The 26496-nt window shown below is 43.6% G+C and overlaps 55 non-coding genes across 55 annotated transcripts; all 55 read right to left on the bottom strand.

Annotated features, from left to right (window-relative positions):
• Positions 1–302: 302 nt before the first annotated feature.
• On the bottom strand, positions 303–421 carry LOC134121328 (5S ribosomal RNA). Its single transcript, XR_009952869.1, has one exon. It is a non-coding gene; the product is annotated as a 5S ribosomal RNA (ribosomal RNA).
• Positions 422–760: 339 nt separating this feature from the next.
• LOC134121327 (5S ribosomal RNA) lies at positions 761–879 on the bottom strand. The gene has a single exon (XR_009952868.1). It is a non-coding gene; the product is annotated as a 5S ribosomal RNA (ribosomal RNA).
• Positions 880–1223: 344 nt separating this feature from the next.
• On the bottom strand, positions 1224–1342 carry LOC134121326 (5S ribosomal RNA). The gene has a single exon (XR_009952867.1). It is a non-coding gene; the product is annotated as a 5S ribosomal RNA (ribosomal RNA).
• A 339-nt stretch (positions 1343–1681) lies between these two features.
• LOC134121325 (5S ribosomal RNA) lies at positions 1682–1800 on the bottom strand. The gene has a single exon (XR_009952866.1). It is a non-coding gene; the product is annotated as a 5S ribosomal RNA (ribosomal RNA).
• A 396-nt stretch (positions 1801–2196) lies between these two features.
• Positions 2197–2315, bottom strand: LOC134122049 (5S ribosomal RNA). The gene has a single exon (XR_009953590.1). It is a non-coding gene; the product is annotated as a 5S ribosomal RNA (ribosomal RNA).
• Positions 2316–2711: 396 nt separating this feature from the next.
• On the bottom strand, positions 2712–2830 carry LOC134121580 (5S ribosomal RNA). Its single transcript, XR_009953121.1, has one exon. It is a non-coding gene; the product is annotated as a 5S ribosomal RNA (ribosomal RNA).
• A 398-nt stretch (positions 2831–3228) lies between these two features.
• Positions 3229–3347, bottom strand: LOC134121322 (5S ribosomal RNA). Its single transcript, XR_009952864.1, has one exon. It is a non-coding gene; the product is annotated as a 5S ribosomal RNA (ribosomal RNA).
• Positions 3348–3686: 339 nt separating this feature from the next.
• Positions 3687–3805, bottom strand: LOC134121854 (5S ribosomal RNA). The gene has a single exon (XR_009953395.1). It is a non-coding gene; the product is annotated as a 5S ribosomal RNA (ribosomal RNA).
• A 344-nt stretch (positions 3806–4149) lies between these two features.
• LOC134121321 (5S ribosomal RNA) lies at positions 4150–4268 on the bottom strand. Its single transcript, XR_009952863.1, has one exon. It is a non-coding gene; the product is annotated as a 5S ribosomal RNA (ribosomal RNA).
• A 339-nt stretch (positions 4269–4607) lies between these two features.
• Positions 4608–4726, bottom strand: LOC134121320 (5S ribosomal RNA). The gene has a single exon (XR_009952862.1). It is a non-coding gene; the product is annotated as a 5S ribosomal RNA (ribosomal RNA).
• A 344-nt stretch (positions 4727–5070) lies between these two features.
• Positions 5071–5189, bottom strand: LOC134121319 (5S ribosomal RNA). The gene has a single exon (XR_009952861.1). It is a non-coding gene; the product is annotated as a 5S ribosomal RNA (ribosomal RNA).
• A 339-nt stretch (positions 5190–5528) lies between these two features.
• Positions 5529–5647, bottom strand: LOC134121318 (5S ribosomal RNA). The gene has a single exon (XR_009952860.1). It is a non-coding gene; the product is annotated as a 5S ribosomal RNA (ribosomal RNA).
• A 344-nt stretch (positions 5648–5991) lies between these two features.
• On the bottom strand, positions 5992–6110 carry LOC134121317 (5S ribosomal RNA). Its single transcript, XR_009952859.1, has one exon. It is a non-coding gene; the product is annotated as a 5S ribosomal RNA (ribosomal RNA).
• A 339-nt stretch (positions 6111–6449) lies between these two features.
• On the bottom strand, positions 6450–6568 carry LOC134121316 (5S ribosomal RNA). Its single transcript, XR_009952858.1, has one exon. It is a non-coding gene; the product is annotated as a 5S ribosomal RNA (ribosomal RNA).
• A 344-nt stretch (positions 6569–6912) lies between these two features.
• On the bottom strand, positions 6913–7031 carry LOC134121315 (5S ribosomal RNA). Its single transcript, XR_009952857.1, has one exon. It is a non-coding gene; the product is annotated as a 5S ribosomal RNA (ribosomal RNA).
• Positions 7032–7370: 339 nt separating this feature from the next.
• Positions 7371–7489, bottom strand: LOC134121314 (5S ribosomal RNA). The gene has a single exon (XR_009952856.1). It is a non-coding gene; the product is annotated as a 5S ribosomal RNA (ribosomal RNA).
• A 396-nt stretch (positions 7490–7885) lies between these two features.
• LOC134122048 (5S ribosomal RNA) lies at positions 7886–8004 on the bottom strand. Its single transcript, XR_009953589.1, has one exon. It is a non-coding gene; the product is annotated as a 5S ribosomal RNA (ribosomal RNA).
• A 394-nt stretch (positions 8005–8398) lies between these two features.
• Positions 8399–8517, bottom strand: LOC134121313 (5S ribosomal RNA). Its single transcript, XR_009952855.1, has one exon. It is a non-coding gene; the product is annotated as a 5S ribosomal RNA (ribosomal RNA).
• A 398-nt stretch (positions 8518–8915) lies between these two features.
• LOC134122279 (5S ribosomal RNA) lies at positions 8916–9034 on the bottom strand. The gene has a single exon (XR_009953819.1). It is a non-coding gene; the product is annotated as a 5S ribosomal RNA (ribosomal RNA).
• Positions 9035–9378: 344 nt separating this feature from the next.
• LOC134121311 (5S ribosomal RNA) lies at positions 9379–9497 on the bottom strand. Its single transcript, XR_009952853.1, has one exon. It is a non-coding gene; the product is annotated as a 5S ribosomal RNA (ribosomal RNA).
• Positions 9498–9836: 339 nt separating this feature from the next.
• On the bottom strand, positions 9837–9955 carry LOC134121310 (5S ribosomal RNA). The gene has a single exon (XR_009952852.1). It is a non-coding gene; the product is annotated as a 5S ribosomal RNA (ribosomal RNA).
• Positions 9956–10299: 344 nt separating this feature from the next.
• On the bottom strand, positions 10300–10418 carry LOC134121309 (5S ribosomal RNA). The gene has a single exon (XR_009952851.1). It is a non-coding gene; the product is annotated as a 5S ribosomal RNA (ribosomal RNA).
• Positions 10419–10757: 339 nt separating this feature from the next.
• LOC134121308 (5S ribosomal RNA) lies at positions 10758–10876 on the bottom strand. The gene has a single exon (XR_009952850.1). It is a non-coding gene; the product is annotated as a 5S ribosomal RNA (ribosomal RNA).
• A 344-nt stretch (positions 10877–11220) lies between these two features.
• On the bottom strand, positions 11221–11339 carry LOC134121307 (5S ribosomal RNA). The gene has a single exon (XR_009952849.1). It is a non-coding gene; the product is annotated as a 5S ribosomal RNA (ribosomal RNA).
• A 339-nt stretch (positions 11340–11678) lies between these two features.
• LOC134121305 (5S ribosomal RNA) lies at positions 11679–11797 on the bottom strand. Its single transcript, XR_009952847.1, has one exon. It is a non-coding gene; the product is annotated as a 5S ribosomal RNA (ribosomal RNA).
• Positions 11798–12193: 396 nt separating this feature from the next.
• LOC134122047 (5S ribosomal RNA) lies at positions 12194–12312 on the bottom strand. The gene has a single exon (XR_009953588.1). It is a non-coding gene; the product is annotated as a 5S ribosomal RNA (ribosomal RNA).
• Positions 12313–12706: 394 nt separating this feature from the next.
• On the bottom strand, positions 12707–12825 carry LOC134121304 (5S ribosomal RNA). Its single transcript, XR_009952846.1, has one exon. It is a non-coding gene; the product is annotated as a 5S ribosomal RNA (ribosomal RNA).
• A 398-nt stretch (positions 12826–13223) lies between these two features.
• Positions 13224–13342, bottom strand: LOC134122278 (5S ribosomal RNA). The gene has a single exon (XR_009953818.1). It is a non-coding gene; the product is annotated as a 5S ribosomal RNA (ribosomal RNA).
• Positions 13343–13686: 344 nt separating this feature from the next.
• Positions 13687–13805, bottom strand: LOC134121303 (5S ribosomal RNA). The gene has a single exon (XR_009952845.1). It is a non-coding gene; the product is annotated as a 5S ribosomal RNA (ribosomal RNA).
• Positions 13806–14144: 339 nt separating this feature from the next.
• Positions 14145–14263, bottom strand: LOC134121853 (5S ribosomal RNA). Its single transcript, XR_009953394.1, has one exon. It is a non-coding gene; the product is annotated as a 5S ribosomal RNA (ribosomal RNA).
• Positions 14264–14607: 344 nt separating this feature from the next.
• On the bottom strand, positions 14608–14726 carry LOC134121302 (5S ribosomal RNA). The gene has a single exon (XR_009952844.1). It is a non-coding gene; the product is annotated as a 5S ribosomal RNA (ribosomal RNA).
• Positions 14727–15065: 339 nt separating this feature from the next.
• LOC134121452 (5S ribosomal RNA) lies at positions 15066–15184 on the bottom strand. Its single transcript, XR_009952993.1, has one exon. It is a non-coding gene; the product is annotated as a 5S ribosomal RNA (ribosomal RNA).
• Positions 15185–15528: 344 nt separating this feature from the next.
• Positions 15529–15647, bottom strand: LOC134121936 (5S ribosomal RNA). Its single transcript, XR_009953477.1, has one exon. It is a non-coding gene; the product is annotated as a 5S ribosomal RNA (ribosomal RNA).
• Positions 15648–15986: 339 nt separating this feature from the next.
• On the bottom strand, positions 15987–16105 carry LOC134121301 (5S ribosomal RNA). Its single transcript, XR_009952843.1, has one exon. It is a non-coding gene; the product is annotated as a 5S ribosomal RNA (ribosomal RNA).
• Positions 16106–16449: 344 nt separating this feature from the next.
• Positions 16450–16568, bottom strand: LOC134121299 (5S ribosomal RNA). The gene has a single exon (XR_009952841.1). It is a non-coding gene; the product is annotated as a 5S ribosomal RNA (ribosomal RNA).
• A 339-nt stretch (positions 16569–16907) lies between these two features.
• LOC134121298 (5S ribosomal RNA) lies at positions 16908–17026 on the bottom strand. The gene has a single exon (XR_009952840.1). It is a non-coding gene; the product is annotated as a 5S ribosomal RNA (ribosomal RNA).
• A 396-nt stretch (positions 17027–17422) lies between these two features.
• Positions 17423–17541, bottom strand: LOC134121878 (5S ribosomal RNA). Its single transcript, XR_009953419.1, has one exon. It is a non-coding gene; the product is annotated as a 5S ribosomal RNA (ribosomal RNA).
• Positions 17542–17937: 396 nt separating this feature from the next.
• LOC134122045 (5S ribosomal RNA) lies at positions 17938–18056 on the bottom strand. Its single transcript, XR_009953586.1, has one exon. It is a non-coding gene; the product is annotated as a 5S ribosomal RNA (ribosomal RNA).
• A 394-nt stretch (positions 18057–18450) lies between these two features.
• LOC134121297 (5S ribosomal RNA) lies at positions 18451–18569 on the bottom strand. The gene has a single exon (XR_009952839.1). It is a non-coding gene; the product is annotated as a 5S ribosomal RNA (ribosomal RNA).
• A 398-nt stretch (positions 18570–18967) lies between these two features.
• On the bottom strand, positions 18968–19086 carry LOC134122277 (5S ribosomal RNA). Its single transcript, XR_009953817.1, has one exon. It is a non-coding gene; the product is annotated as a 5S ribosomal RNA (ribosomal RNA).
• Positions 19087–19430: 344 nt separating this feature from the next.
• On the bottom strand, positions 19431–19549 carry LOC134121958 (5S ribosomal RNA). The gene has a single exon (XR_009953499.1). It is a non-coding gene; the product is annotated as a 5S ribosomal RNA (ribosomal RNA).
• A 339-nt stretch (positions 19550–19888) lies between these two features.
• Positions 19889–20007, bottom strand: LOC134121852 (5S ribosomal RNA). Its single transcript, XR_009953393.1, has one exon. It is a non-coding gene; the product is annotated as a 5S ribosomal RNA (ribosomal RNA).
• Positions 20008–20351: 344 nt separating this feature from the next.
• Positions 20352–20470, bottom strand: LOC134121296 (5S ribosomal RNA). Its single transcript, XR_009952838.1, has one exon. It is a non-coding gene; the product is annotated as a 5S ribosomal RNA (ribosomal RNA).
• Positions 20471–20809: 339 nt separating this feature from the next.
• LOC134121451 (5S ribosomal RNA) lies at positions 20810–20928 on the bottom strand. The gene has a single exon (XR_009952992.1). It is a non-coding gene; the product is annotated as a 5S ribosomal RNA (ribosomal RNA).
• Positions 20929–21272: 344 nt separating this feature from the next.
• Positions 21273–21391, bottom strand: LOC134121295 (5S ribosomal RNA). Its single transcript, XR_009952837.1, has one exon. It is a non-coding gene; the product is annotated as a 5S ribosomal RNA (ribosomal RNA).
• Positions 21392–21730: 339 nt separating this feature from the next.
• Positions 21731–21849, bottom strand: LOC134121294 (5S ribosomal RNA). The gene has a single exon (XR_009952836.1). It is a non-coding gene; the product is annotated as a 5S ribosomal RNA (ribosomal RNA).
• A 344-nt stretch (positions 21850–22193) lies between these two features.
• On the bottom strand, positions 22194–22312 carry LOC134121293 (5S ribosomal RNA). Its single transcript, XR_009952835.1, has one exon. It is a non-coding gene; the product is annotated as a 5S ribosomal RNA (ribosomal RNA).
• A 339-nt stretch (positions 22313–22651) lies between these two features.
• LOC134121292 (5S ribosomal RNA) lies at positions 22652–22770 on the bottom strand. Its single transcript, XR_009952834.1, has one exon. It is a non-coding gene; the product is annotated as a 5S ribosomal RNA (ribosomal RNA).
• Positions 22771–23166: 396 nt separating this feature from the next.
• On the bottom strand, positions 23167–23285 carry LOC134122044 (5S ribosomal RNA). The gene has a single exon (XR_009953585.1). It is a non-coding gene; the product is annotated as a 5S ribosomal RNA (ribosomal RNA).
• Positions 23286–23681: 396 nt separating this feature from the next.
• On the bottom strand, positions 23682–23800 carry LOC134122043 (5S ribosomal RNA). The gene has a single exon (XR_009953584.1). It is a non-coding gene; the product is annotated as a 5S ribosomal RNA (ribosomal RNA).
• A 394-nt stretch (positions 23801–24194) lies between these two features.
• On the bottom strand, positions 24195–24314 carry LOC134122090 (5S ribosomal RNA). Its single transcript, XR_009953631.1, has one exon. It is a non-coding gene; the product is annotated as a 5S ribosomal RNA (ribosomal RNA).
• A 398-nt stretch (positions 24315–24712) lies between these two features.
• Positions 24713–24831, bottom strand: LOC134122276 (5S ribosomal RNA). Its single transcript, XR_009953816.1, has one exon. It is a non-coding gene; the product is annotated as a 5S ribosomal RNA (ribosomal RNA).
• Positions 24832–25175: 344 nt separating this feature from the next.
• On the bottom strand, positions 25176–25294 carry LOC134121291 (5S ribosomal RNA). The gene has a single exon (XR_009952833.1). It is a non-coding gene; the product is annotated as a 5S ribosomal RNA (ribosomal RNA).
• Positions 25295–25633: 339 nt separating this feature from the next.
• On the bottom strand, positions 25634–25752 carry LOC134122078 (5S ribosomal RNA). Its single transcript, XR_009953619.1, has one exon. It is a non-coding gene; the product is annotated as a 5S ribosomal RNA (ribosomal RNA).
• A 344-nt stretch (positions 25753–26096) lies between these two features.
• LOC134121290 (5S ribosomal RNA) lies at positions 26097–26215 on the bottom strand. Its single transcript, XR_009952832.1, has one exon. It is a non-coding gene; the product is annotated as a 5S ribosomal RNA (ribosomal RNA).
• Positions 26216–26496: the final 281 nt, after the last annotated feature.

The following is a 26496-nucleotide window of genomic DNA, read 5'->3' as shown; positions in this document are numbered from 1 at the left end:
TAATCAGAAGTTTCTTTTTCTAAAATTGAAGCAGTTCTTAGCATTGGCAAGAGAGGTTCCTAAAGCCTGAAGGTAACTTTACTTTTCTTCACTGGCAATTCTAACATGTTGGGTTAGCACCTGTATTTCAACGGCTAAATTACAAACAACAGTATGCCAATCGTAAATGTTGACCAACACTAATTTAGCAATCATGAAACGGAATCATTTTGGATAATATTGTCTAATTTCCTTTCATATCCAACGTTAAAACAGGTGTACAATCTGCGGCGCTCGGCGGCTTTCGGAGAGAGAAGTGAAAAAGCTTACGGCACCTGGGATTCCCAGGCGGTCTTCCATCCAGGTACTAACCAGGCCCTGCTCTGCTTAGCTTCCGAGATCAGACGAGATCGGGCGGAACCAGAGAGGTATGGCCGTAAGCTGCTTTTTATCTTTTTCCTAATCCTTTATAATGCGTCAATGAATTATGACACGCCAGCCGTTGGCATCTTTGTGTGGGTTAAATAAGGGTATGCAAAGAAGGCTGTGACATCCCAAGCCGAAAATTGGATGGACTAGAGAAGACCCGCCCAGGAGTCCCAGCCAATCGGTGAATGGCCATTGCAGTCCCCGCCACCTCAAATGGCCTGACGATGGTATGGACGTAAGCCACCTTTCATCTTCTTCCTATTGCATCTCTTCTACAATGTGAATTTTTTTTTACAATTGTGTAGGTGTACAATCTACGGCGCTGGGCGGCTTTCAGAGAGAGAAGTTAAAAAGCTTACGGCACCTGGGATTCCCAGGCGGTCTTCCATCCAGGTACTAACCAGGCCCTGCTCTGCTTAGCTTCCGAGATCAGACGAGATCGGGCGGAACCAGAGAGGTATGGCCGTAAGCTGCTTTTCATCTTTTTCCTAATCCTTTAAAACGTGTCAAAGATAATCAGAAGTTTCTTTTTCTAAAATTGAAGCAGTTCTTAGCATTGGCAAGAGAGGTTCCTAAAGCCTGAAGGTAACTTTACTTTTCTTCACTGGCAATTCTAACATGTTGGGTTAGCACCTGTATTTCAACGGCTAAATTACAAACAACAGTATGCCAATGGTAAATGTTGACCAACACTAATTTAGCAATCATGAAACGGAATCATTTTGGATAATATTGTCTAATTTCCTTTCATATCCAACGTTAAAACAGGTGTACAATCTGCGGCGCTCGGCGGCTTTCGGAGAGAGAAGTGAAAAAGCTTACGGCACCTGGGATTCCCAGGCGGTCTTCCATCCAGGTACTAACCAGGCCCTGCTCTGCTTAGCTTCCGAGATCAGACGAGATCGGGCGGAACCAGAGAGGTATGGCCGTAAGCTGCTTTTTATCTTTTTCCTAATCCTTTATAATGCGTCAATGAATTATGACACGCCTGCCGTTGGCATCTTTGTGTGGGTTAAATAAGGGTATGCAAAGAAGGCTGTGACATCCCATGCCGAAAATTGGATGGACTAGAGAAGACCCGCCCAGGAGTCCCAGCCAATCGGTGAATGGCCATTGCAGTCCCCGCCACCTCAAATGGCCTGACGATGGTATGGACGTAAGCCACCTTTCATCTTCTTCCTATTGCATCTCTTCTACAATGTGAATTTTTTTTTACAATTGTGTAGGTGTACAATCTACGGCGCTGGGCGGCTTTCAGAGAGAGAAGTTAAAAAGCTTACGGCACCTGGGATTCCCAGGCGGTCTTCCATCCAGGTACTAACCAGGCCCTGCTCTGCTTAGCTTCCGAGATCAGACGAGATCGGGCGGAACCAGAGAGGTATGGCCGTAAGCTGCTTTTCATCTTTTTCCTAATCCTTTAAAACGTGTCAAAGATAATCAGAAGTTTCTTTTTCTAAAATTGAAGCAGTTCTTAGCATTGGCAAGAGAGGTTTCTAAAACCTGAAGGTAACTTTACTTTTCTTCACTGGCAATTCTAACATGTTGGGTTAGCACCTGTATTTCAACGGCTAAATTACAAACAAAAGTATGCCAATTGTTAAATGTTGATCAACACTAATTTAGCAACCATGAAACGGAATCATTTTGGATAATATTGTCTAATTGCCTTTCATATCCAACGTTAAAACAACACTAAACATGCATCTCTTCAACAATGTGATATACTTTTTGTAATTTGTAGGTGTACAATCTGCGGCGCTCGGCGGCTTTCGGTGAGAGAAGTGAAAAAGCTTACGGCACCTGGGATTCCCAGGCGGTCTTCCATCCAGGTACTAACCAGGCCCCGCTCTGCTTAGCTTCCGAGATCAGACGAGATCGGGCGGAACCAGAGAGGTATGGCTGTAAGCTGCTTTTTATCTTTTTCCTAATCCTTTAAAACGTGTCAAAGATAATCAGAAGTTTCTTTTTCTAAAATTGAAGCAGTTCTTAGCATTGGCAAGAGAGGTTCCTAAAACCTGAAGGGAACTTTACTTTTCTTCACTGGTAAATCTAACATGTTTGGTTAGCACCTGTATTTCAACGGCTAAATTACAAACAATAGTATGCCAATCGTAAAATGTTGATCAACACTAATTTAGCAATCATGAAACGGAATCATTTTGGATAATATTGTCTAATTTCCTTTCATATCCAACGTTAAAACAACACTAAACATGCATCTCTTCAACAATGTGATGTACTTTTTGTAATTTGTAGGTGTACAATCTGCGGCGCTCGGCGGCTTTCGGTGAGAGAAGTGAAAAAGCTTACGGCACCTGGGATTCCCAGGCGGTCTTCCATCCAGGTACTAACCAGGCCCTGCTCTGCTTAGCATCCGAGATCAGACGAGATCGGGCGGAACCAGAGAGGTATGGCCGTAAGCTGCTTTTAATCTTTTTCCTAATCCTTTATAATGCGTCAAAGATAATCAGAAGAGTTTCTTTTTCTAAAATTGAAGCAGTTCTTAGGATTGGCAAGAGAGGTTTCTAAAACCTGAAGGTAACTTTACTTTTCTTCACTGGCAATTCTAACATGTTGGGTTAGCACCTGTATTTCAACGGCTAAATTACAAACAAAAGTATGCCAATTGTTAAATGTTGATCAACACTAATTTAGCAACCATGAAACGGAATCATTTTGGATAATATTGTCTAATTGCCTTTCATATCCAACGTTAAAACAACACTAAACATGCATCTCTTCAACAATGTGATATACTTTTTGTAATTTGTAGGTGTACAATCTGCGGCGCTCGGCGGCTTTCGGTGAGAGAAGGTAAAAAGCTTACGGCACCTGGGATTCCCAGGCGGTCTTCCATCCAGGTACTAACCAGGCCCTGCTCTGCTTAGCTTCCGAGATCAGACGAGATCGGGCGGAACCAGAGAGGTATGGCCGTAAGCTGCTTTTTATCTTTTTCCTAATCCTTTATAATGCGTCAATGAATTATGACACGCCTGCCGTTGGCATCTTTGTGTGGGTTAAATAAGGGTATGCAAAGAAGGCTGTGACATCCCATGCCGAAAATTGGATGGACTAGAGAAGACCCGCCCAGGAGTCCCAGCCAATCGGTGAATGGCCATTGCAGTCCCCGCCACCTCAAATGGCCTGACGATGGTATGGACGTAAGCCACCTTTCATCTTCTTCCTATTGCATCTCTTCTACAATGTGAATTTTTTTTTACAATTGTGTAGGTGTACAATCTACGGCGCTGGGCGGCTTTCAGAGAGAGAAGTTAAAAAGCTTACGGCACCTGGGATTCCCAGGCGGTCTTCCATCCAGGTACTAACCAGGCCCTGCTCTGCTTAGCTTCCGAGATCAGACGAGATCGGGCGGAACCAGAGAGGTATGGACGTAAGCTGCTTTTCATCTTTTTCCTAATCCTTTAAAACGTGTCAAAGATAATCAGAAGTTTCTTTTTCTAAAATTGAAGCAGTTCTTAGCATTGGCAAGAGAGGTTCCTAAAGCCTGAAGGTAACTTTACTTTTCTTCACTGGCAATTCTAACATGTTGGGTTAGCACCTGTATTTCAACGGCTAAATTACAAACAACAGTATGCCAATGGTAAATGTTGACCAACACTAATTTAGCAATCATGAAACGGAATGATTTTGGATAATATTGTCTAATTTCCTTTCATATCCAACGTTAAAACAGGTGTACAATCTGCGGCGCTCGGCGGCTTTCGGAGAGAGAAGTGAAAAAGCTTACGGCACCTGGGATTCCCAGGCGGTCTTCCATCCAGGTACTAACCAGGCCCTGCTCTGCTTAGCTTCCGAGATCAGACGAGATCGGGCGGAACCAGAGAGGTATGGCCGTAAGCTGCTTTTTATCTTTTTCCTAATCCTTTATAATGCGTCAATGAATTATGACACGCCTGCCGTTGGCATCTTTGTGTGGGTTAAATAAGGGTATGCAAAGAAGGCTGTGACATCCCATGCCGAAAATTGGATGGACTAGAGAACACCCGCCCAGGAGTCCCAGCCAATCGGTGAATGGCCATTGCAGTCCCCGCCACCTCAAATGGCCTGACGATGGTATGGACGTAAGCCACCTTTCATCTTCTTCCTATTGCATCTCTTCTACAATGTGAATTTTTTTTTACAATTGTGTAGGTGTACAATCTACGGCGCTGGGCGGCTTTCAGAGAGAGAAGTTAAAAAGCTTACGGCACCTGGGATTCCCAGGCGGTCTTCCATCCAGGTACTAACCAGGCCCTGCTCTGCTTAGCTTCCGAGATCAGACGAGATCGGGCGGAACCAGAGAGGTATGGCCGTAAGCTGCTTTTCATCTTTTTCCTAATCCTTTAAAACGTGTCAAAGATAATCAGAAGTTTCTTTTTCTAAAATTGAAGCAGTTCTTAGCATTGGCAAGAGAGGTTCCTAAAGCCTGAAGGTAACTTTACTTTTCTTCACTGGCAATTCTAACATGTTGGGTTAGCACCTGTATTTCAACGGCTAAATTACAAACAACAGTATGCCAATGGTAAATGTTGACCAACACTAATTTAGCAATCATGAAACGGAATGATTTTGGATAATATTGTCTAATTTCCTTTCATATCCAACGTTAAAACAGGTGTACAATCTGCGGCGCTCGGCGGCTTTCGGAGAGAGAAGTGAAAAAGCTTACGGCACCTGGGATTCCCAGGCGGTCTTCCATCCAGGTACTAACCAGGCCCTGCTCTGCTTAGCTTCCGAGATCAGACGAGATCGGGCGGAACCAGAGAGGTATGGCCGTAAGCTGCTTTTTATCTTTTTCCTAATCCTTTATAATGCGTCAATGAATTATGACACGCCTGCCGTTGGCATCTTTGTGTGGGTTAAATAAGGGTATGCAAAGAAGGCTGTGACATCCCATGCCGAAAATTGGATGGACTAGAGAACACCCGCCCAGGAGTCCCAGCCAATCGGTGAATGGCCATTGCAGTCCCCGCCACCTCAAATGGCCTGACGATGGTATGGACGTAAGCCACCTTTCATCTTCTTCCTATTGCATCTCTTCTACAATGTGAATTTTTTTTTACAATTGTGTAGGTGTACAATCTACGGCGCTGGGCGGCTTTCAGAGAGAGAAGTTAAAAAGCTTACGGCACCTGGGATTCCCAGGCGGTCTTCCATCCAGGTACTAACCAGGCCCTGCTCTGCTTAGCTTCCGAGATCAGACGAGATCGGGCGGAACCAGAGAGGTATGGCCGTAAGCTGCTTTTCATCTTTTTCCTAATCCTTTAAAACGTGTCAAAGATAATCAGAAGTTTCTTTTTCTAAAATTGAAGCAGTTCTTAGCATTGGCAAGAGAGGTTCCTAAAGCCTGAAGGTAACTTTACTTTTCTTCACTGGCAATTCTAACATGTTGGGTTAGCACCTGTATTTCAACGGCTAAATTACAAACAACAGTATGCCAATGGTAAATGTTGACCAACACTAATTTAGCAATCATGAAACGGAATCATTTTGGATAATATTGTCTAATTTCCTTTCATATCCAACGTTAAAACAGGTGTACAATCTGCGGCGCTCGGCGGCTTTCGGAGAGAGAAGTGAAAAAGCTTACGGCACCTGGGATTCCCAGGCGGTCTTCCATCCAGGTACTAACCAGGCCCTGCTCTGCTTAGCTTCCGAGATCAGACGAGATCGGGCGGAACCAGAGAGGTATGGCCGTAAGCTGCTTTTTATCTTTTTCCTAATCCTTTATAATGCGTCAATGAATTATGACACGCCTGCCGTTGGCATCTTTGTGTGGGTTAAATAAGGGTATGCAAAGAAGGCTGTGACATCCCATGCCGAAAATTGGATGGACTAGAGAAGACCCGCCCAGGAGTCCCAGCCAATCGGTGAATGGCCATTGCAGTCCCCGCCACCTCAAATGGCCTGACGATGGTATGGACGTAAGCCACCTTTCATCTTCTTCCTATTGCATCTCTTCTACAATGTGAATTTTTTTTTACAATTGTGTAGGTGTACAATCTACGGCGCTGGGCGGCTTTCAGAGAGAGAAGTTAAAAAGCTTACGGCACCTGGGATTCCCAGGCGGTCTTCCATCCAGGTACTAACCAGGCCCTGCTCTGCTTAGCTTCCGAGATCAGACGAGATCGGGCGGAACCAGAGAGGTATGGCCGTAAGCTGCTTTTCATCTTTTTCCTAATCCTTTAAAACGTGTCAAAGATAATCAGAAGTTTCTTTTTCTAAAATTGAAGCAGTTCTTAGCATTGGCAAGAGAGGTTCCTAAAGCCTGAAGGTAACTTTACTTTTCTTCACTGGCAATTCTAACATGTTGGGTTAGCACCTGTATTTCAACGGCTAAATTACAATAAACAGTATGCCAATGGTAAATGTTGACCAACACTAATTTAGCAATCATGAAACGGAATCATTTTGGATAATATTGTCTAATTTCCTTTCATATCCAACGTTAAAACAGGTGTACAATCTGCGGCGCTCGGCGGCTTTCGGAGAGAGAAGTGAAAAAGCTTACGGCACCTGGGATTCCCAGGCGGTCTTCCATCCAGGTACTAACCAGGCCCTGCTCTGCTTAGCTTCCGAGATCAGACGAGATCGGGCGGAACCAGAGAGGTATGGCCGTAAGCTGCTTTTTATCTTTTTCCTAATCCTTTATAATGCGTCAATGAATTATGACACGCCTGCCGTTGGCATCTTTGTGTGGGTTAAATAAGGGTATGCAAAGAAGGCTGTGACATCCCATGCCGAAAATTGGATGGACTAGAGAAGACCCGCCCAGGAGTCCCAGCCAATCGGTGAATGGCCATTGCAGTCCCCGCCACCTCAAATGGCCTGACGATGGTATGGACGTAAGCCACCTTTCATCTTCTTCCTATTGCATCTCTTCTACAATGTGAATTTTTTTTTACAATTGTGTAGGTGTACAATCTACGGCGCTGGGCGGCTTTCAGAGAGAGAAGTTAAAAAGCTTACGGCACCTGGGATTCCCAGGCGGTCTTCCATCCAGGTACTAACCAGGCCCTGCTCTGCTTAGCTTCCGAGATCAGACGAGATCGGGCGGAACCAGAGAGGTATGGCCGTAAGCTGCTTTTCATCTTTTTCCTAATCCTTTAAAACGTGTCAAAGATAATCAGAAGTTTCTTTTTCTAAAATTGAAGCAGTTCTTAGCATTGGCAAGAGAGGTTTCTAAAACCTGAAGGTAACTTTACTTTTCTTCACTGGCAATTCTAACATGTTGGGTTAGCACCTGTATTTCAACGGCTAAATTACAAACAAAAGTATGCCAATTGTTAAATGTTGATCAACACTAATTTAGCAACCATGAAACGGAATCATTTTGGATAATATTGTCTAATTGCCTTTCATATCCAACGTTAAAACAACACTAAACATGCATCTCTTCAACAATGTGATATACTTTTTGTAATTTGTAGGTGTACAATCTGCGGCGCTCGGCGGCTTTCGGTGAGAGAAGTGAAAAAGCTTACGGCACCTGGGATTCCCAGGCGGTCTTCCATCCAGGTACTAACCAGGCCCCGCTCTGCTTAGCTTCCGAGATCAGACGAGATCGGGCGGAACCAGAGAGGTATGGCTGTAAGCTGCTTTTTATCTTTTTCCTAATCCTTTAAAACGTGTCAAAGATAATCAGAAGTTTCTTTTTCTAAAATTGAAGCAGTTCTTAGCATTGGCAAGAGAGGTTCCTAAAACCTGAAGGTAACTTTACTTTTCTTCACTGGTAAATCTAACATGTTTGGTTAGCACCTGTATTTCAACGGCTAAATTACAAACAATAGTATGCCAATCGTAAAATGTTGATCAACACCAATTTAGCAATCATGAAACGGAATCATTTTGGATAATATTGTCTAATTTCCTTTCATATCCAACGTTAAAACAACACTAAACATGCATCTCTTCAACAATGTGATATACTTTTTGTAATTTGTAGGTGTACAATCTGCGGCGCTCTGCAGCTTTCAGAGAGAAGTGAAAAAGCTTACGGCACCTGGGATTCCCAGGCGGTCTTCCATCCAGGTACTAACCAGGCCCTGCTCTGCTTAGCTTCCGAGATCAGACGAGATCGGGCGGAACCAGAGAGGTATGGCCGTAAGCTGCTTTTTATCTTTTTCCTAATCCTTTATAATGCGTCAAAGATAATCAGAAGAGTTTCTTTTTCTAAAATTGAAGCAGTTCTTAGGATTGGCAAGAGAGGTTTCTAAAGCCTGAAGGTAACTTTACTTTTCTTCACTGGCAATTCTAACATGTTGGGTTAGCACCTGTATTTCAACGGCTAAATTACAAACAAAAGTATGCCAATTGTTAAATGTTGATCAACACTAATTTAGCAACCATGAAACGGAATCATTTTGGATAATATTGTCTAATTGCCTTTCATATCCAACGTTAAAACAACACTAAACATGCATCTCTTCAACAATGTGATATACTTTTTGTAATTTGTAGGTGTACAATCTGCGGCGCTCGGCGGCTTTCGGTGAGAGAAGTGAAAAAGCTTACGGCACCTGGGATTCCCAGGCGGTCTTCCATCCAGGTACTAACCAGGCCCTGCTCTGCTTAGCTTCCGAGAACAGACGAGATCGGGCGGAACCAGAGAGGTATGGACGTAAGCTGCTTTTCATCTTTTTCCTAATCCTTTAAAACGTGTCAAAGATAATCAGAAGTTTCTTTTTCTAAAATTGAAGCAGTTCTTAGCATTGGCAAGAGAGGTTCCTAAAGCCTGAAGGTAACTTTACTTTTCTTCACTGGCAATTCTAACATGTTGGGTTAGCACCTGTATTTCAACGGCTAAATTACAAACAACAGTATGCCAATCGTAAATGTTGACCAACACTAATTTAGCAATCATGAAACGGAATCATTTTGGATAATATTGTCTAATTTCCTTTCATATCCAACGTTAAAACAGGTGTACAATCTGCGGCGCTCGGCGGCTTTCGGAGAGAGAAGTGAAAAAGCTTACGGCACCTGGGATTCCCAGGCGGTCTTCCATCCAGGTACTAACCAGGCCCTGCTCTGCTTAGCTTCCGAGATCAGACGAGATCGGGCGGAACCAGAGAGGTATGGCCGTAAGCTGCTTTTTATCTTTTTCCTAATCCTTTATAATGCGTCAATGAATTATGACACGCCTGCCGTTGGCATCTTTGTGTGGGTTAAATAAGGGTATGCAAAGAAGGCTGTGACATCCCATGCCGAAAATTGGATGGACTAGAGAACACCCGCCCAGGAGTCCCAGCCAATCGGTGAATGGCCATTGCAGTCCCCGCCACCTCAAATGGCCTGACGATGGTATGGACGTAAGCCACCTTTCATCTTCTTCCTATTGCATCTCTTCTACAATGTGAATTTTTTTTTACAATTGTGTAGGTGTACAATCTACGGCGCTGGGCGGCTTTCAGAGAGAGAAGTTAAAAAGCTTACGGCACCTGGGATTCCCAGGCGGTCTTCCATCCAGGTACTAACCAGGCCCTGCTCTGCTTAGCTTCCGAGATCAGACGAGATCGGGCGGAACCAGAGAGGTATGGCCGTAAGCTGCTTTTCATCTTTTTCCTAATCCTTTAAAACGTGTCAAAGATAATCAGAAGTTTCTTTTTCTAAAATTGAAGCAGTTCTTAGCATTGGCAAGAGAGGTTCCTAAAGCCTGAAGGTAACTTTACTTTTCTTCACTGGCAATTCTAACATGTTGGGTTAGCACCTGTATTTCAACGGCTAAATTACAAACAACAGTATGCCAATGGTAAATGTTGACCAACACTAATTTAGCAATCATGAAACGGAATCATTTTGGATAATATTGTCTAATTTCCTTTCATATCCAACGTTAAAACAGGTGTACAATCTGCGGCGCTCGGCGGCTTTCGGAGAGAGAAGTGAAAAAGCTTACGGCACCTGGGATTCCCAGGCGGTCTTCCATCCAGGTACTAACCAGGCCCTGCTCTGCTTAGCTTCCGAGATCAGACGAGATCGGGCGGAACCAGAGAGGTATGGCCGTAAGCTGCTTTTTATCTTTTTCCTAATCCTTTATAATGCGTCAATGAATTATGACACGCCTGCCGTTGGCATCTTTGTGTGGGTTAAATAAGGGTATGCAAAGAAGGCTGTGACATCCCATGCCGAAAATTGGATGGACTAGAGAAGACCCGCCCAGGAGTCCCAGCCAATCGGTGAATGGCCATTGCAGTCCCCGCCACCTCAAATGGCCTGACGATGGTATGGACGTAAGCCACCTTTCATCTTCTTCCTATTGCATCTCTTCTACAATGTGAATTTTTTTTTACAATTGTGTAGGTGTACAATCTACGGCGCTGGGCGGCTTTCAGAGAGAGAAGTTAAAAAGCTTACGGCACCTGGGATTCCCAGGCGGTCTTCCATCCAGGTACTAACCAGGCCCTGCTCTGCTTAGCTTCCGAGATCAGACGAGATCGGGCGGAACCAGAGAGGTATGGCCGTAAGCTGCTTTTCATCTTTTTCCTAATCCTTTAAAACGTGTCAAAGATAATCAGAAGTTTCTTTTTCTAAAATTGAAGCAGTTCTTAGCATTGGCAAGAGAGGTTCCTAAAGCCTGAAGGTAACTTTACTTTTCTTCACTGGCAATTCTAACATGTTGGGTTAGCACCTGTATTTCAACGGCTAAATTACAATAAACAGTATGCCAATGGTAAATGTTGACCAACACTAATTTAGCAATCATGAAACGGAATCATTTTGGATAATATTGTCTAATTTCCTTTCATATCCAACGTTAAAACAGGTGTACAATCTGCGGCGCTCGGCGGCTTTCGGAGAGAGAAGTGAAAAAGCTTACGGCACCTGGGATTCCCAGGCGGTCTTCCATCCAGGTACTAACCAGGCCCTGCTCTGCTTAGCTTCCGAGATCAGACGAGATCGGGCGGAACCAGAGAGGTATGGCCGTAAGCTGCTTTTTATCTTTTTCCTAATCCTTTATAATGCGTCAATGAATTATGACACGCCTGCCGTTGGCATCTTTGTGTGGGTTAAATAAGGGTATGCAAAGAAGGCTGTGACATCCCATGCCGAAAATTGGATGGACTAGAGAAGACCCGCCCAGGAGTCCCAGCCAATCGGTGAATGGCCATTGCAGTCCCCGCCACCTCAAATGGCCTGACGATGGTATGGACGTAAGCCACCTTTCATCTTCTTCCTATTGCATCTCTTCTACAATGTGAATTTTTTTTTACAATTGTGTAGGTGTACAATCTACGGCGCTGGGCGGCTTTCAGAGAGAGAAGTTAAAAAGCTTACGGCACCTGGGATTCCCAGGCGGTCTTCCATCCAGGTACTAACCAGGCCCTGCTCTGCTTAGCTTCCGAGATCAGACGAGATCGGGCGGAACCAGAGAGGTATGGCCGTAAGCTGCTTTTCATCTTTTTCCTAATCCTTTAAAACGTGTCAAAGATAATCAGAAGTTTCTTTTTCTAAAATTGAAGCAGTTCTTAGCATTGGCAAGAGAGGTTTCTAAAACCTGAAGGTAACTTTACTTTTCTTCACTGGCAATTCTAACATGTTGGGTTAGCACCTGTATTTCAACGGCTAAATTACAAACAAAAGTATGCCAATTGTTAAATGTTGATCAACACTAATTTAGCAACCATGAAACGGAATCATTTTGGATAATATTGTCTAATTGCCTTTCATATCCAACGTTAAAACAACACTAAACATGCATCTCTTCAACAATGTGATATACTTTTTGTAATTTGTAGGTGTACAATCTGCGGCGCTCGGCGGCTTTCGGTGAGAGAAGTGAAAAAGCTTACGGCACCTGGGATTCCCAGGCGGTCTTCCATCCAGGTACTAACCAGGCCCCGCTCTGCTTAGCTTCCGAGATCAGACGAGATCGGGCGGAACCAGAGAGGTATGGCTGTAAGCTGCTTTTTATCTTTTTCCTAATCCTTTAAAACGTGTCAAAGATAATCAGAAGTTTCTTTTTCTAAAATTGAAGCAGTTCTTAGCATTGGCAAGAGAGGTTCCTAAAACCTGAAGGTAACTTTACTTTTCTTCACTGGTAAATCTAACATGTTTGGTTAGCACCTGTATTTCAACGGCTAAATTACAAACAATAGTATGCCAATCGTAAAATGTTGATCAACACCAATTTAGCAATCATGAAACGGAATCATTTTGGATAATATTGTCTAATTTCCTTTCATATCCAACGTTAAAACAACACTAAACATGCATCTCTTCAACAATGTGATATACTTTTTGTAATTTGTAGGTGTACAATCTGCGGCGCTCTGCAGCTTTCAGAGAGAAGTGAAAAAGCTTACGGCACCTGGGATTCCCAGGCGGTCTTCCATCCAGGTACTAACCAGGCCCTGCTCTGCTTAGCTTCCGAGATCAGACGAGATCGGGCGGAACCAGAGAGGTATGGCCGTAAGCTGCTTTTTATCTTTTTCCTAATCCTTTATAATGCGTCAAAGATAATCAGAAGAGTTTCTTTTTCTAAAATTGAAGCAGTTCTTAGGATTGGCAAGAGAGGTTTCTAAAGCCTGAAGGTAACTTTACTTTTCTTCACTGGCAATTCTAACATGTTGGGTTAGCACCTGTATTTCAACGGCTAAATTACAAACAAAAGTATGCCAATTGTTAAATGTTGATCAACACTAATTTAGCAACCATGAAACGGAATCATTTTGGATAATATTGTCTAATTGCCTTTCATATCCAACGTTAAAACAACACTAAACATGCATCTCTTCAACAATGTGATATACTTTTTGTAATTTGTAGGTGTACAATCTGCGGCGCTCGGCGGCTTTCGGTGAGAGAAGTGAAAAAGCTTACGGCACCTGGGATTCCCAGGCGGTCTTCCATCCAGGTACTAACCAGGCCCTGCTCTGCTTAGCTTCCGAGAACAGACGAGATCGGGCGGAACCAGAGAGGTATGGACGTAAGCTGCTTTTCATCTTTTTCCTAATCCTTTAAAACGTGTCAAAGATAATCAGAAGTTTCTTTTTCTAAAATTGAAGCAGTTCTTAGCATTGGCAAGAGAGGTTCCTAAAGCCTGAAGGTAACTTTACTTTTCTTCACTGGCAATTCTAACATGTTGGGTTAGCACCTGTATTTCAACGGCTAAATTACAAACAACAGTATGCCAATCGTAAATGTTGACCAACACTAATTTAGCAATCATGAAACGGAATCATTTTGGATAATATTGTCTAATTTCCTTTCATATCCAACGTTAAAACAGGTGTACAATCTGCGGCGCTCGGCGGCTTTCGGAGAGAGAAGTGAAAAAGCTTACGGCACCTGGGATTCCCAGGCGGTCTTCCATCCAGGTACTAACCAGGCCCTGCTCTGCTTAGCTTCCGAGATCAGACGAGATCGGGCGGAACCAGAGAGGTATGGCCGTAAGCTGCTTTTTATCTTTTTCCTAATCCTTTATAATGCGTCAATGAATTATGACACGCCTGCCGTTGGCATCTTTGTGTGGGTTAAATAAGGGTATGCAAAGAAGGCTGTGACATCCCATGCCGAAAATTGGATGGACTAGAGAAGACCCGCCCAGGAGTCCCAGCCAATCGGTGAATGGCCATTGCAGTCCCCGCCACCTCAAATGGCCTGACGATGGTATGGACGTAAGCCACCTTTCATCTTCTTCCTATTGCATCTCTTCTACAATGTGAATTTTTTTTTACAATTGTGTAGGTGTACAATCTACGGCGCTGGGCGGCTTTCAGAGAGAGAAGTGAAAAAGCTTACGGCACCTGGGATTCCCAGGCGGTCTTCCATCCAGGTACTAACCAGGCCCTGCTCTGCTTAGCTTCCGAGATCAGACGAGATCGGGCGGAACCAGAGAGGTATGGACGTAAGCTGCTTTTCATCTTTTTCCTAATCCTTTAAAACGTGTCAAAGATAATCAGAAGTTTCTTTTTCTAAAATTGAAGCAGTTCTTAGCATTGGCAAGAGAGGTTCCTAAAGCCTGAAGGTAACTTTACTTTTCTTCACTGGCAATTCTAACATGTTGGGTTAGCACCTGTATTTCAACGGCTAAATTACAAACAACAGTATGCCAATGGTAAATGTTGACCAACACTAATTTAGCAATCATGAAACGGAATCATTTTGGATAATATTGTCTAATTTCCTTTCATATCCAACGTTAAAACAGGTGTACAATCTGCGGCGCTCGGCGGCTTTCGGAGAGAGAAGTGAAAAAGCTTACGGCACCTGGGATTCCCAGGCGGTCTTCCATCCAGGTACTAACCAGGCCCTGCTCTGCTTAGCTTCCGAGATCAGACGAGATCGGGCGGAACCAGAGAGGTATGGCCGTAAGCTGCTTTTTATCTTTTTCCTAATCCTTTATAATGCGTCAATGAATTATGACACGCCTGCCGTTGGCATCTTTGTGTGGGTTAAATAAGGGTATGCAAAGAAGGCTGTGACATCCCATGCCGAAAATTGGATGGACTAGAGAAGACCCGCCCAGGAGTCCCAGCCAATCGGTGAATGGCCATTGCAGTCCCCGCCACCTCAAATGGCCTGACGATGGTATGGACGTAAGCCACCTTTCATCTTCTTCCTATTGCATCTCTTCTACAATGTAAATTTTTTTTTACAATTGTGTAGGTGTACAATCTACGGCGCTGGGCGGCTTTCAGAGAGAGAAGTTAAAAAGCTTACGGCACCTGGGATTCCCAAGCGGTCTTCCATCCAGGTACTAACCAGGCCCTGCTCTGCTTAGCTTCCGAGATCAGACGAGATCGGGCGGAACCAGAGAGGTATGGCCGTAAGCTGCTTTTCATCTTTTTCCTAATCCTTTAAAACGTGTCAAAGATAATCAGAAGTTTCTTTTTCTAAAATTGAAGCAGTTCTTAGCATTGGCAAGAGAGGTTCCTAAAGCCTGAAGGTAACTTTACTTTTCTTCACTGGCAATTCTAACATGTTGGGTTAGCACCTGTATTTCAACGGCTAAATTACAAACAACAGTATGCCAATGGTAAATGTTGACCAACACTAATTTAGCAATCATGAAACGGAATCATTTTGGATAATATTGTCTAATTTCCTTTCATATCCAACGTTAAAACAGGTGTACAATCTGCGGCGCTCGGCGGCTTTCGGAGAGAGAAGTGAAAAAGCTTACTGCACCTGGGATTCCCAGGCGGTCTTCCATCCAGGTACTAACCAGGCCCTGCTCTGCTTAGCTTCCGAGATCAGACGAGATCGGGCGGAACCAGAGAGGTATGGCCGTAAGCTGCTTTTTATCTTTTTCCTAATCCTTTATAATGCGTCAATGAATTATGACACGCCTGCCGTTGGCATCTTTGTGTGGGTTAAATAAGGGTATGCAAAGAAGGCTGTGACATCCCATGCCGAAAATTGGATGGACTAGAGAAGACCCGCCCAGGAGTCCCAGCCAATCGGTGAATGGCCATTGCAGTCCCCGCCACCTCAAATGGCCTGACGATGGTATGGACGTAAGCCACCTTTCATCTTCTTCCTATTGCATCTCTTCTACAATGTGAATTTTTTTTTACAATTGTGTAGGTGTACAATCTACGGCGCTGGGCGGCTTTCAGAGAGAGAAGTTAAAAAGCTTACGGCACCTGGGATTCCCAGGCGGTCTTCCATCCAGGTACTAACCAGGCCCTGCTCTGCTTAGCTTCCGAGATCAGACGAGATCGGGCGGAACCAGAGAGGTATGGCCGTAAGCTGCTTTTCATCTTTTTCCTAATCCTTTAAAACGTGTCAAAGATAATCAGAAGTTTCTTTTTCTAAAATTGAAGCAGTTCTTAGCATTGGCAAGAGAGGTTCCTAAAGCCTGAAGGTAACTTTACTTTTCTTCACTGGCAATTCTAACATGTTGGGTTAGCACCTGTATTTCAACGGCTAAATTACAAACAACAGTATGCCAATGGTAAATGTTGACCAACACTAATTTAGCAATCATGAAACGGAATCATTTTGGATAATATTGTCTAATTTCCTTTCATATCCAACGTTAAAACAGGTGTACAATCTGCGGCGCTCGGCGGCTTTCGGAGAGAGAAGTGAAAAAGCTTACGGCACCTGGGATTCCCAGGCGGTCTTCCATCCAGGTACTAACCAGGCCCTGCTCTGCTTAGCTTCCGAGATCAGACGAGATCGGGCGGAACCAGAGAGGTATGGCCGTAAGCTGCTTTTTATCTTTTTCCTAATCCTTTATAATGCGTCAATGAATTATGACACGCCTGCCGTTGGCATCTTTGTGTGGGTTAAATAAGGGTATGCAAAGAAGGCTGTGACATCCCATGCCGAAAATTGGATGGACTAGAGAAGACCCGCCCAGGAGTCCCAGCCAATCGGTGAATGGCCATTGCAGTCCCCGCCACCTCAAATGGCCTGACGATGGTATGGACGTAAGCCACCTTTCATCTTCTTCCTATTGCATCTCTTCTACAATGTGAATTTTTTTTTACAATTGTGTAGGTGTACAATCTACGGCGCTGGGCGGCTTTCAGAGAGAGAAGTTAAAAAGCTTACGGCACCTGGGATTCCCAGGCGGTCTTCCATCCAGGTACTAACCAGGCCCTGCTCTGCTTAGCTTCCGAGATCAGACGAGATCGGGCGGAACCAGAGAGGTATGGCCGTAAGCTGCTTTTCATCTTTTTCCTAATCCTTTAAAACGTGTCAAAGATAATCAGAAGTTTCTTTTTCTAAAATTGAAGCAGTTCTTAGCATTGGCAAGAGAGGTTTCTAAAACCTGAAGGTAACTTTACTTTTCTTCACTGGCAATTTTAACATGTTGGGTTAGCACCTGTATTTCAACGGCTAAATTACAAACAAAAGTATGCCAATTGTTAAATGTTGATCAACACTAATTTAGCAACCATGAAACGGAATCATTTTGGATAATATTGTCTAATTGCCTTTCATATCCAACGTTAAAACAACACTAAACATGCATCTCTTCAACAATGTGATATACTTTTTGTAATTTGTAGGTGTACAATCTGCGGCGCTCGGCGGCTTTCGGTGAGAGAAGTGAAAAAGCTTACGGCACCTGGGATTCCCAGGCGGTCTTCCATCCAGGTACTAACCAGGCCCCGCTCTGCTTAGCTTCCGAGATCAGATGAGATCGGGCGGAACCAGAGAGGTATGGCTGTAAGCTGCTTTTTATCTTTTTCCTAATCCTTTAAAACGTGTCAAAGATAATCAGAAGTTTCTTTTTCTAAAATTGAAGCAGTTCTTAGCATTGGCAAGAGAGGTTCCTAAAGCCTGAAGGTAACTTTACTTTTCTTCACTGGCAATTCTAACATGTTGGGTTAGCACCTGTATTTCAACGGCTAAATTACAAACAAAAGTATGCCAATTGTTAAATGTTGATCAACACTAATTTAGCAACCATGAAACGGAATCATTTTGGATAATATTGTCTAATTGCCTTTCATATCCAACGTTAAAACAACACTAAACATGCATCTCTTCAACAATGTGATATACTTTTTGTAATTTGTAGGTGTACAATCTGCGGCGCTCGGCGGCTTTCGGTGAGAGAAGTGAAAAAGCTTACGGCACCTGGGATTCCCAGGCGGTCTTCCATCCAGGTACTAACCAGGCCCCGCTCTGCTTAGCTTCCGAGATCAGACGAGATCGGGCGGAACCAGAGAGGTATGGCTGTAAGCTGCTTTTTATCTTTTTCCTAATCCTTTAAAACGTGTCAAAGATAATCAGAAGTTTCTTTTTCTAAAATTGAAGCAGTTCTTAGCATTGGCAAGAGAGGTTCCTAAAACCTGAAGGTAACTTTACTTTTCTTCACTGGTAAATCTAACATGTTTGGTTAGCACCTGTATTTCAACGGCTAAATTACAAACAATAGTATGCCAATCGTAAAATGTTGATCAACACCAATTTAGCAATCATGAAACGGAATCATTTTGGATAATATTGTCTAATTTCCTTTCATATCCAACGTTAAAACAACACTAAACATGCATCTCTTCAACAATGTGATATACTTTTTGTAATTTGTAGGTGTACAATCTGCGGCGCTCTGCAGCTTTCAGAGAGAAGTGAAAAAGCTTACGGCACCTGGGATTCCCAGGCGGTCTTCCATCCAGGTACTAACCAGGCCCTGCTCTGCTTAGCTTCCGAGATCAGACGAGATCGGGCGGAACCAGAGAGGTATGGCCGTAAGCTGCTTTTTATCTTTTTCCTAATCCTTTATAATGCGTCAAAGATAATCAGAAGAGTTTCTTTTTCTAAAATTGAAGCAGTTCTTAGGATTGGCAAGAGAGGTTTCTAAAGCCTGAAGGTAACTTTACTTTTCTTCACTGGCAATTCTAACATGTTGGGTTAGCACCTGTATTTCAACGGCTAAATTACAAACAAAAGTATGCCAATTGTTAAATGTTGATCAACACTAATTTAGCAACCATGAAACGGAATCATTTTGGATAATATTGTCTAATTGCCTTTCATATCCAACGTTAAAACAACACTAAACATGCATCTCTTCAACAATGTGATATACTTTTTGTAATTTGTAGGTGTACAATCTGCGGCGCTCGGCGGCTTTCGGTGAGAGAAGTGAAAAAGCTTACGGCACCTGGGATTCCCAGGCGGTCTTCCATCCAGGTACTAACCAGGCCCTGCTCTGCTTAGCTTCCGAGAACAGACGAGATCGGGCGGAACCAGAGAGGTATGGACGTAAGCTGCTTTTCATCTTTTTCCTAATCCTTTAAAACGTGTCAAAGATAATCAGAAGTTTCTTTTTCTAAAATTGAAGCAGTTCTTAGCATTGGCAAGAGAGGTTCCTAAAGCCTGAAGGTAACTTTACTTTTCTTCACTGGCAATTCTAACATGTTGGGTTAGCACCTGTATTTCAACGGCTAAATTACAAACAACAGTATGCCAATCGTAAATGTTGACCAACACTAATTTAGCAATCATGAAACGGAATCATTTTGGATAATATTGTCTAATTTCCTTTCATATCCAACGTTAAAACAGGTGTACAATCTGCGGCGCTCGGCGGCTTTCGGAGAGAGAAGTGAAAAAGCTTACGGCACCTGGGATTCCCAGGCGGTCTTCCATCCAGGTACTAACCAGGCCCTGCTCTGCTTAGCTTCCGAGATCAGACGAGATCGGGCGGAACCAGAGAGTTATGGCCGTAAGCTGCTTTTTATCTTTTTCCTAATCCTTTATAATGCGTCAATGAATTATGACACGCCTGCCGTTGGCATCTTTGTGTGGGTTAAATAAGGGTATGCAAAGAAGGCTGTGACATCCCATGCCGAAAATTGGATGGACTAGAGAAGACCCGCCCAGGAGTCCCAGCCAATCGGTGAATGGCCATTGCAGTCCCCGCCACCTCAAATGGCCTGACGATGGTATGGACGTAAGCCACCTTTCATCTTCTTCCTATTGCATCTCTTCTACAATGTGAATTTTTTTTTACAATTGTGTAGGTGTACAATCTACGGCGCTGGGCGGCTTTCAGAGAGAGAAGTGAAAAAGCTTACGGCACCTGGGATTCCCAGGCGGTCTTCCATCCAGGTACTAACCAGGCCCTGCTCTGCTTAGCTTCCGAGATCAGACGAGATCGGGCGGAACCAGAGAGGTATGGACGTAAGCTGCTTTTCATCTTTTTCCTAATCCTTTAAAACGTGTCAAAGATAATCAGAAGTTTCTTTTTCTAAAATTGAAGCAGTTCTTAGCATTGGCAAGAGAGGTTCCTAAAGCCTGAAGGTAACTTTACTTTTCTTCACTGGCAATTCTAACATGTTGGGTTAGCACCTGTATTTCAACGGCTAAATTACAAACAACAGTATGCCAATGGTAAATGTTGACCAACACTAATTTAGCAATCATGAAACGGAATCATTTTGGATAATATTGTCTAATTTCCTTTCATATCCAACGTTAAAACAGGTGTACAATCTGCGGCGCTCGGCGGCTTTCGGAGAGAGAAGTGAAAAAGCTTACGGCACCTGGGATTCCCAGGCGGTCTTCCATCCAGGTACTAACCAGGCCCTGCTCTGCTTAGCTTCCGAGATCAGACGAGATCGGGCGGAACCAGAGAGGTATGGCCGTAAGCTGCTTTTTATCTTTTTCCTAATCCTTTATAATGCGTCAATGAATTATGACACGCCTGCCGTTGGCATCTTTGTGTGGGTTAAATAAGGGTATGCAAAGAAGGCTGTGACATCCCATGCCGAAAATTGGATGGACTAGAGAAGACCCGCCCAGGAGTCCCAGCCAATCGGTGAATGGCCATTGCAGTCCCCGCCACCTCAAATGGCCTGACGATGGTATGGACGTAAGCCACCTTTCATCTTCTTCCTATTGCATCTCTTCTACAATGTGAATTTTTTTTTACAATTGTGTAGGTGTACAATCTACGGCGCTGGGCGGCTTTCAGAGAGAGAAGTTAAAAAGCTTACGGCACCTGGGATTCCCAAGCGGTCTTCCATCCAGGTACTAACCAGGCCCTGCTCTGCTTAGCTTCCGAGATCAGACGAGATCGGGCGGAACCAGAGAGGTATGGCCGTAAGCTGCTTTTCATCTTTTTCCTAATCCTTTAAAACGTGTCAAAGATAATCAGAAGTTTCTTTTTCTAAAATTGAAGCAGTTCTTAGCATTGGCAAGAGAGGTTCCTAAAGCCTGAAGGTAACTTTACTTTTCTTCACTGGCAATTCTAACATGTTGGGTTAGCACCTGTATTTCAACGGCTAAATTACAAACAACAGTATGCCAATGGTAAATGTTGACCAACACTAATTTAGCAATCATGAAACGGAATCATTTTGGATAATATTGTCTAATTTCCTTTCATATCCAACGTTAAAACAGGTGTACAATCTGCGGCGCTCGGCGGCTTTCGGAGAGAGAAGTGAAAAAGCTTACGGCACCTGGGATTCCCAGGCGGTCTTCCATCCAGGTACTAACCAGGCCCTGCTCTGCTTAGCTTCCGAGATCAGACGAGATCGGGCGGAACCAGAGAGGTATGGCCGTAAGCTGCTTTTTATCTTTTTCCTAATCCTTTATAATGCGTCAATGAATTATGACACGCCTGCCGTTGGCATCTTTGTGTGGGTTAAATAAGGGTATGCAAAGAAGGCTGTGACATCCCATGCCGAAAATTGGATGGACTAGAGAAGACCCGCCCAGGAGTCCCAGCCAATCGGTGAATGGCCATTGCAGTCCCCGCCACCTCAAATGGCCTGACGATGGTATGGACGTAAGCCACCTTTCATCTTCTTCCTATTGCATCTCTTCTACAATGTGAATTTTTTTTTACAATTGTGTAGGTGTACAATCTACGGCGCTGGGCGGCTTTCAGAGAGAGAAGTTAAAAAGCTTACGGCACCTGGGATTCCCAGGCGGTCTTCCATCCAGGTACTAACCAGGCCCTGCTCTGCTTAGCTTCCGAGATCAGACGAGATCGGGCGGAACCAGAGAGGTATGGCCGTAAGCTGCTTTTCATCTTTTTCCTAATCCTTTAAAACGTGTCAAAGATAATCAGAAGTTTCTTTTTCTAAAATTGAAGCAGTTCTTAGCATTGGCAAGAGAGGTTCCTAAAGCCTGAAGGTAACTTTACTTTTCTTCACTGGCAATTCTAACATGTTGGGTTAGCACCTGTATTTCAACGGCTAAATTACAAACAACAGTATGCCAATGGTAAATGTTGACCAACACTAATTTAGCAATCATGAAACGGAATCATTTTGGATAATATTGTCTAATTTCCTTTCATATCCAACGTTAAAACAGGTGTACAATCTGCGGCGCTCGGCGGCTTTCGGAGAGAGAAGTGAAAAAGCTTACGGCACCTGGGATTCCCAGGCGGTCTTCCATCCAGGTACTAACCAGGCCCTGCTCTGCTTAGCTTCCGAGATCAGACGAGATCGGGCGGAACCAGAGAGGTATGGCCGTAAGCTGCTTTTTATCTTTTTCCTAATCCTTTATAATGCGTCAATGAATTATGACACGCCTGCCGTTGGCATCTTTGTGTGGGTTAAATAAGGGTATGCAAAGAAGGCTGTGACATCCCATGCCGAAAATTGGATGGACTAGAGAAGACCCGCCCAGGAGTCCCAGCCAATCGGTGAATGGCCATTGCAGTCCCCGCCACCTCAAATGGCCTGACGATGGTATGGACGTAAGCCACCTTTCATCTTCTTCCTATTGCATCTCTTCTACAATGTGAATTTTTTTTTACAATTGTGTAGGTGTACAATCTACGGCGCTGGGCGGCTTTCAGAGAGAGAAGTTAAAAAGCTTACGGCACCTGGGATTCCCAGGCGGTCTTCCATCCAGGTACTAACCAGGCCCTGCTCTGCTTAGCTTCCGAGATCAGACGAGATCGGGCGGAACCAGAGAGGTATGGCCGTAAGCTGCTTTTCATCTTTTTCCTAATCCTTTAAAACGTGTCAAAGATAATCAGAAGTTTCTTTTTCTAAAATTGAAGCAGTTCTTAGCATTGGCAAGAGAGGTTTCTAAAACCTGAAGGTAACTTTACTTTTCTTCACTGGCAATTCTAACATGTTGGGTTAGCACCTGTATTTCAACGGCTAAATTACAAACAAAAGTATGCCAATTGTTAAATGTTGATCAACACTAATTTAGCAACCATGAAACGGAATCATTTTGGATAATATTGTCTAATTGCCTTTCATATCCAACGTTAAAACAACACTAAACATGCATCTCTTCAACAATGTGATATACTTTTTGTAATTTGTAGGTGTACAATCTGCGGCGCTCGGCGGCTTTCGGTGAGAGAAGTGAAAAAGCTTACGGCACCTGGGATTCCCAGGCGGTCTTCCATCCAGGTACTAACCAGGCCCCGCTCTGCTTAGCTTCCGAGATCAGACGAGATCGGGCGGAACCAGAGAGGTATGGCTGTAAGCTGCTTTTTATCTTTTTCCTAATCCTTTAAAACGTGTCAAAGATAATCAGAAGTTTCTTTTTCTAAAATTGAAGCAGTTCTTAGCATTGGCAAGAGAGGTTCCTAAAGCCTGAAGGTAACTTTACTTTTCTTCACTGGCAATTCTAACATGTTGGGTTAGCACCTGTATTTCAACGGCTAAATTACAAACAAAAGTATGCCAATTGTTAAATGTTGATCAACACTAATTTAGCAACCATGAAACGGAATCATTTTGGATAATATTGTCTAATTGCCTTTCATATCCAACGTTAAAACAACACTAAACATGCATCTCTTCAACAATGTGATATACTTTTTGTAATTTGTAGGTGTACAATCTGCGGCGCTCGGCGGCTTTCGGTGAGAGAAGTGAAAAAGCTTACGGCACCTGGGATTCCCAGGCGGTCTTCCATCCAGGTACTAACCAGGCCCCGCTCTGCTTAGCTTCCGAGATCAGACGAGATCGGGCGGAACCAGAGAGGTATGGCTGTAAGCTGCTTTTTATCTTTTTCCTAATCCTTTAAAACGTGTCAAAGATAATCAGAAGTTTCTTTTTCTAAAATTGAAGCAGTTCTTAGCATTGGCAAGAGAGGTTCCTAAAACCTGAAGGTAACTTTACTTTTCTTCACTGGTAAATCTAACATGTTTGGTTAGCACCTGTATTTCAACGGCTAAATTACAAACAATAGTATGCCAATCGTAAAATGTTGATCAACACCAATTTAGCAATCATGAAACGGAATCATTTTGGATAATATTGTCTAATTTCCTTTCATATCCAACGTTAAAACAACACTAAACATGCATCTCTTCAACAATGTGATATACTTTTTGTAATTTGTAGGTGTACAATCTGCGGCGCTCTGCAGCTTTCAGAGAGAAGTGAAAAAGCTTACGGCACCTGGGATTCCCTAGGCGGTCTTCCATCCAGGTACTAACCAGGCCCTGCTCTGCTTAGCTTCCGAGATCAGACGAGATCGGGCGGAACCAGAGAGGTATGGCCGTAAGCTGCTTTTTATCTTTTTCCTAATCCTTTATAATGCGTCAAAGATAATCAGAAGAGTTTCTTTTTCTAAAATTGAAGCAGTTCTTAGGATTGGCAAGAGAGGTTTCTAAAGCCTGAAGGTAACTTTACTTTTCTTCACTGGCAATTCTAACATGTTGGGTTAGCACCTGTATTTCAACGGCTAAATTACAAACAAAAGTATGCCAATTGTTAAATGTTGATCAACACTAATTTAGCAACCATGAAACGGAATCATTTTGGATAATATTGTCTAATTGCCTTTCATATCCAACGTTAAAACAACACTAAACATGCATCTCTTCAACAATGTGATATACTTTTTGTAATTTGTAGGTGTACAATCTGCGGCGCTCGGCGGCTTTCGGTGAGAGAAGTGAAAAAGCTTACGGCACCTGGGATTCCCAGGCGGTCTTCCATCCAGGTACTAACCAGGCCCTGCTCTGCTTAGCTTCCGAGAACAGACGAGATCGGGCGGAACCAGAGAGGTATGGACGTAAGCTGCTTTTCATCTTTTTCCTAATCCTTTAAAACGTGTCAAAGATAATCAGAAGTTTCTTTTTCTAAAATTGAAGCAGTTCTTAGCATTGGCAAGAGAGGTTCCTAAAGCCTGAAGGTAACTTTACTTTTCTTCACTGGCAATTCTAACATGTTGGGTTAGCACCTGTATTTCAACGGCTAAATTACAAACAACAGTATGCCAATCGTAAATGTTGACCAACACTAATTTAGCAATCATGAAACGGAATCATTTTGGATAATATTGTCTAATTTCCTTTCATATCCAACGTTAAAACAGGTGTACAATCTGCGGCGCTCGGCGGCTTTCGGAGAGAGAAGTGAAAAAGCTTACGGCACCTGGGATTCCCAGGCGGTCTTCCATCCAGGTACTAACCAGGCCCTGCTCTGCTTAGCTTCCGAGATCAGACGAGATCGGGCGGAACCAGAGAGGTATGGCCGTAAGCTGCTTTTTATCTTTTTCCTAATCCTTTATAATGCGTCAATGAATTATGACACGCCTGCCGTTGGCATCTTTGTGTGGGTTAAATAAGGGTATGCAAAGAAGGCTGTGACATCCCATGCCGAAAATTGGATGGACTAGAGAAGACCCGCCCAGGAGTCCCAGCCAATCGGTGAATGGCCATTGCAGTCCCCGCCACCTCAAATGGCCTGACGATGGTATGGACGTAAGCCACCTTTCATCTTCTTCCTATTGCATCTCTTCTACAATGTGAATTTTTTTTTACAATTGTGTAGGTGTACAATCTACGGCGCTGGGCGGCTTTCAGAGAGAGAAGTGAAAAAGCTTACGGTACCTGGGATTCCCAGGCGGTCTTCCATCCAGGTACTAACCAGGCCCTGCTCTGCTTAGCTTCCGAGATCAGACGAGATCGGGCGGAACCAGAGAGGTATGGACGTAAGCTGCTTTTCATCTTTTTCCTAATCCTTTAAAACGTGTCAAAGATAATCAGAAGTTTCTTTTTCTAAAATTGAAGCAGTTCTTAGCATTGGCAAGAGAGGTTCCTAAAGCCTGAAGGTAACTTTACTTTTCTTCACTGGCAATTCTAACATGTTGGGTTAGCACCTGTATTTCAACGGCTAAATTACAAACAACAGTATGCCAATGGTAAATGTTGACCAACACTAATTTAGCAATCATGAAACGGAATCATTTTGGATAATATTGTCTAATTTCCTTTCATATCCAACGTTAAAACAGGTGTACAATCTGCGGCGCTCGGCGGCTTTCGGAGAGAGAAGTGAAAAAGCTTACGGCACCTGGGATTCCCAGGCGGTCTTCCATCCAGGTACTAACCAGGCCCTGCTCTGCTTAGCTTCCGAGATCAGACGAGATCGGGCGGAACCAGAGAGGTATGGCCGTAAGCTGCTTTTTATCTTTTTCCTAATCCTTTATAATGCGTCAATGAATTATGACACGCCTGCCGTTGGCATCTTTGTGTGGGTTAAATAAGGGTATGCAAAGAAGGCTGTGACATCCCATGCCGAAAATTGGATGGACTAGAGAAGACCCGCCCAGGAGTCCCAGCCAATCGGTGAATGGCCATTGCAGTCCCCGCCACCTCAAATGGCCTGACGATGGTATGGACGTAAGCCACCTTTCATCTTCTTCCTATTGCATCTCTTCTACAATGTGAATTTTTTTTTA

Source organism: Pungitius pungitius, unplaced genomic scaffold, assembly GCF_949316345.1.
Source record: "Pungitius pungitius unplaced genomic scaffold, fPunPun2.1 scaffold_28, whole genome shotgun sequence".
NCBI classification, from domain to species: Eukaryota; Metazoa; Chordata; class Actinopteri; order Perciformes; family Gasterosteidae; genus Pungitius; species Pungitius pungitius.
This window is presented reverse-complemented; position numbering and strand designations above follow the sequence as displayed.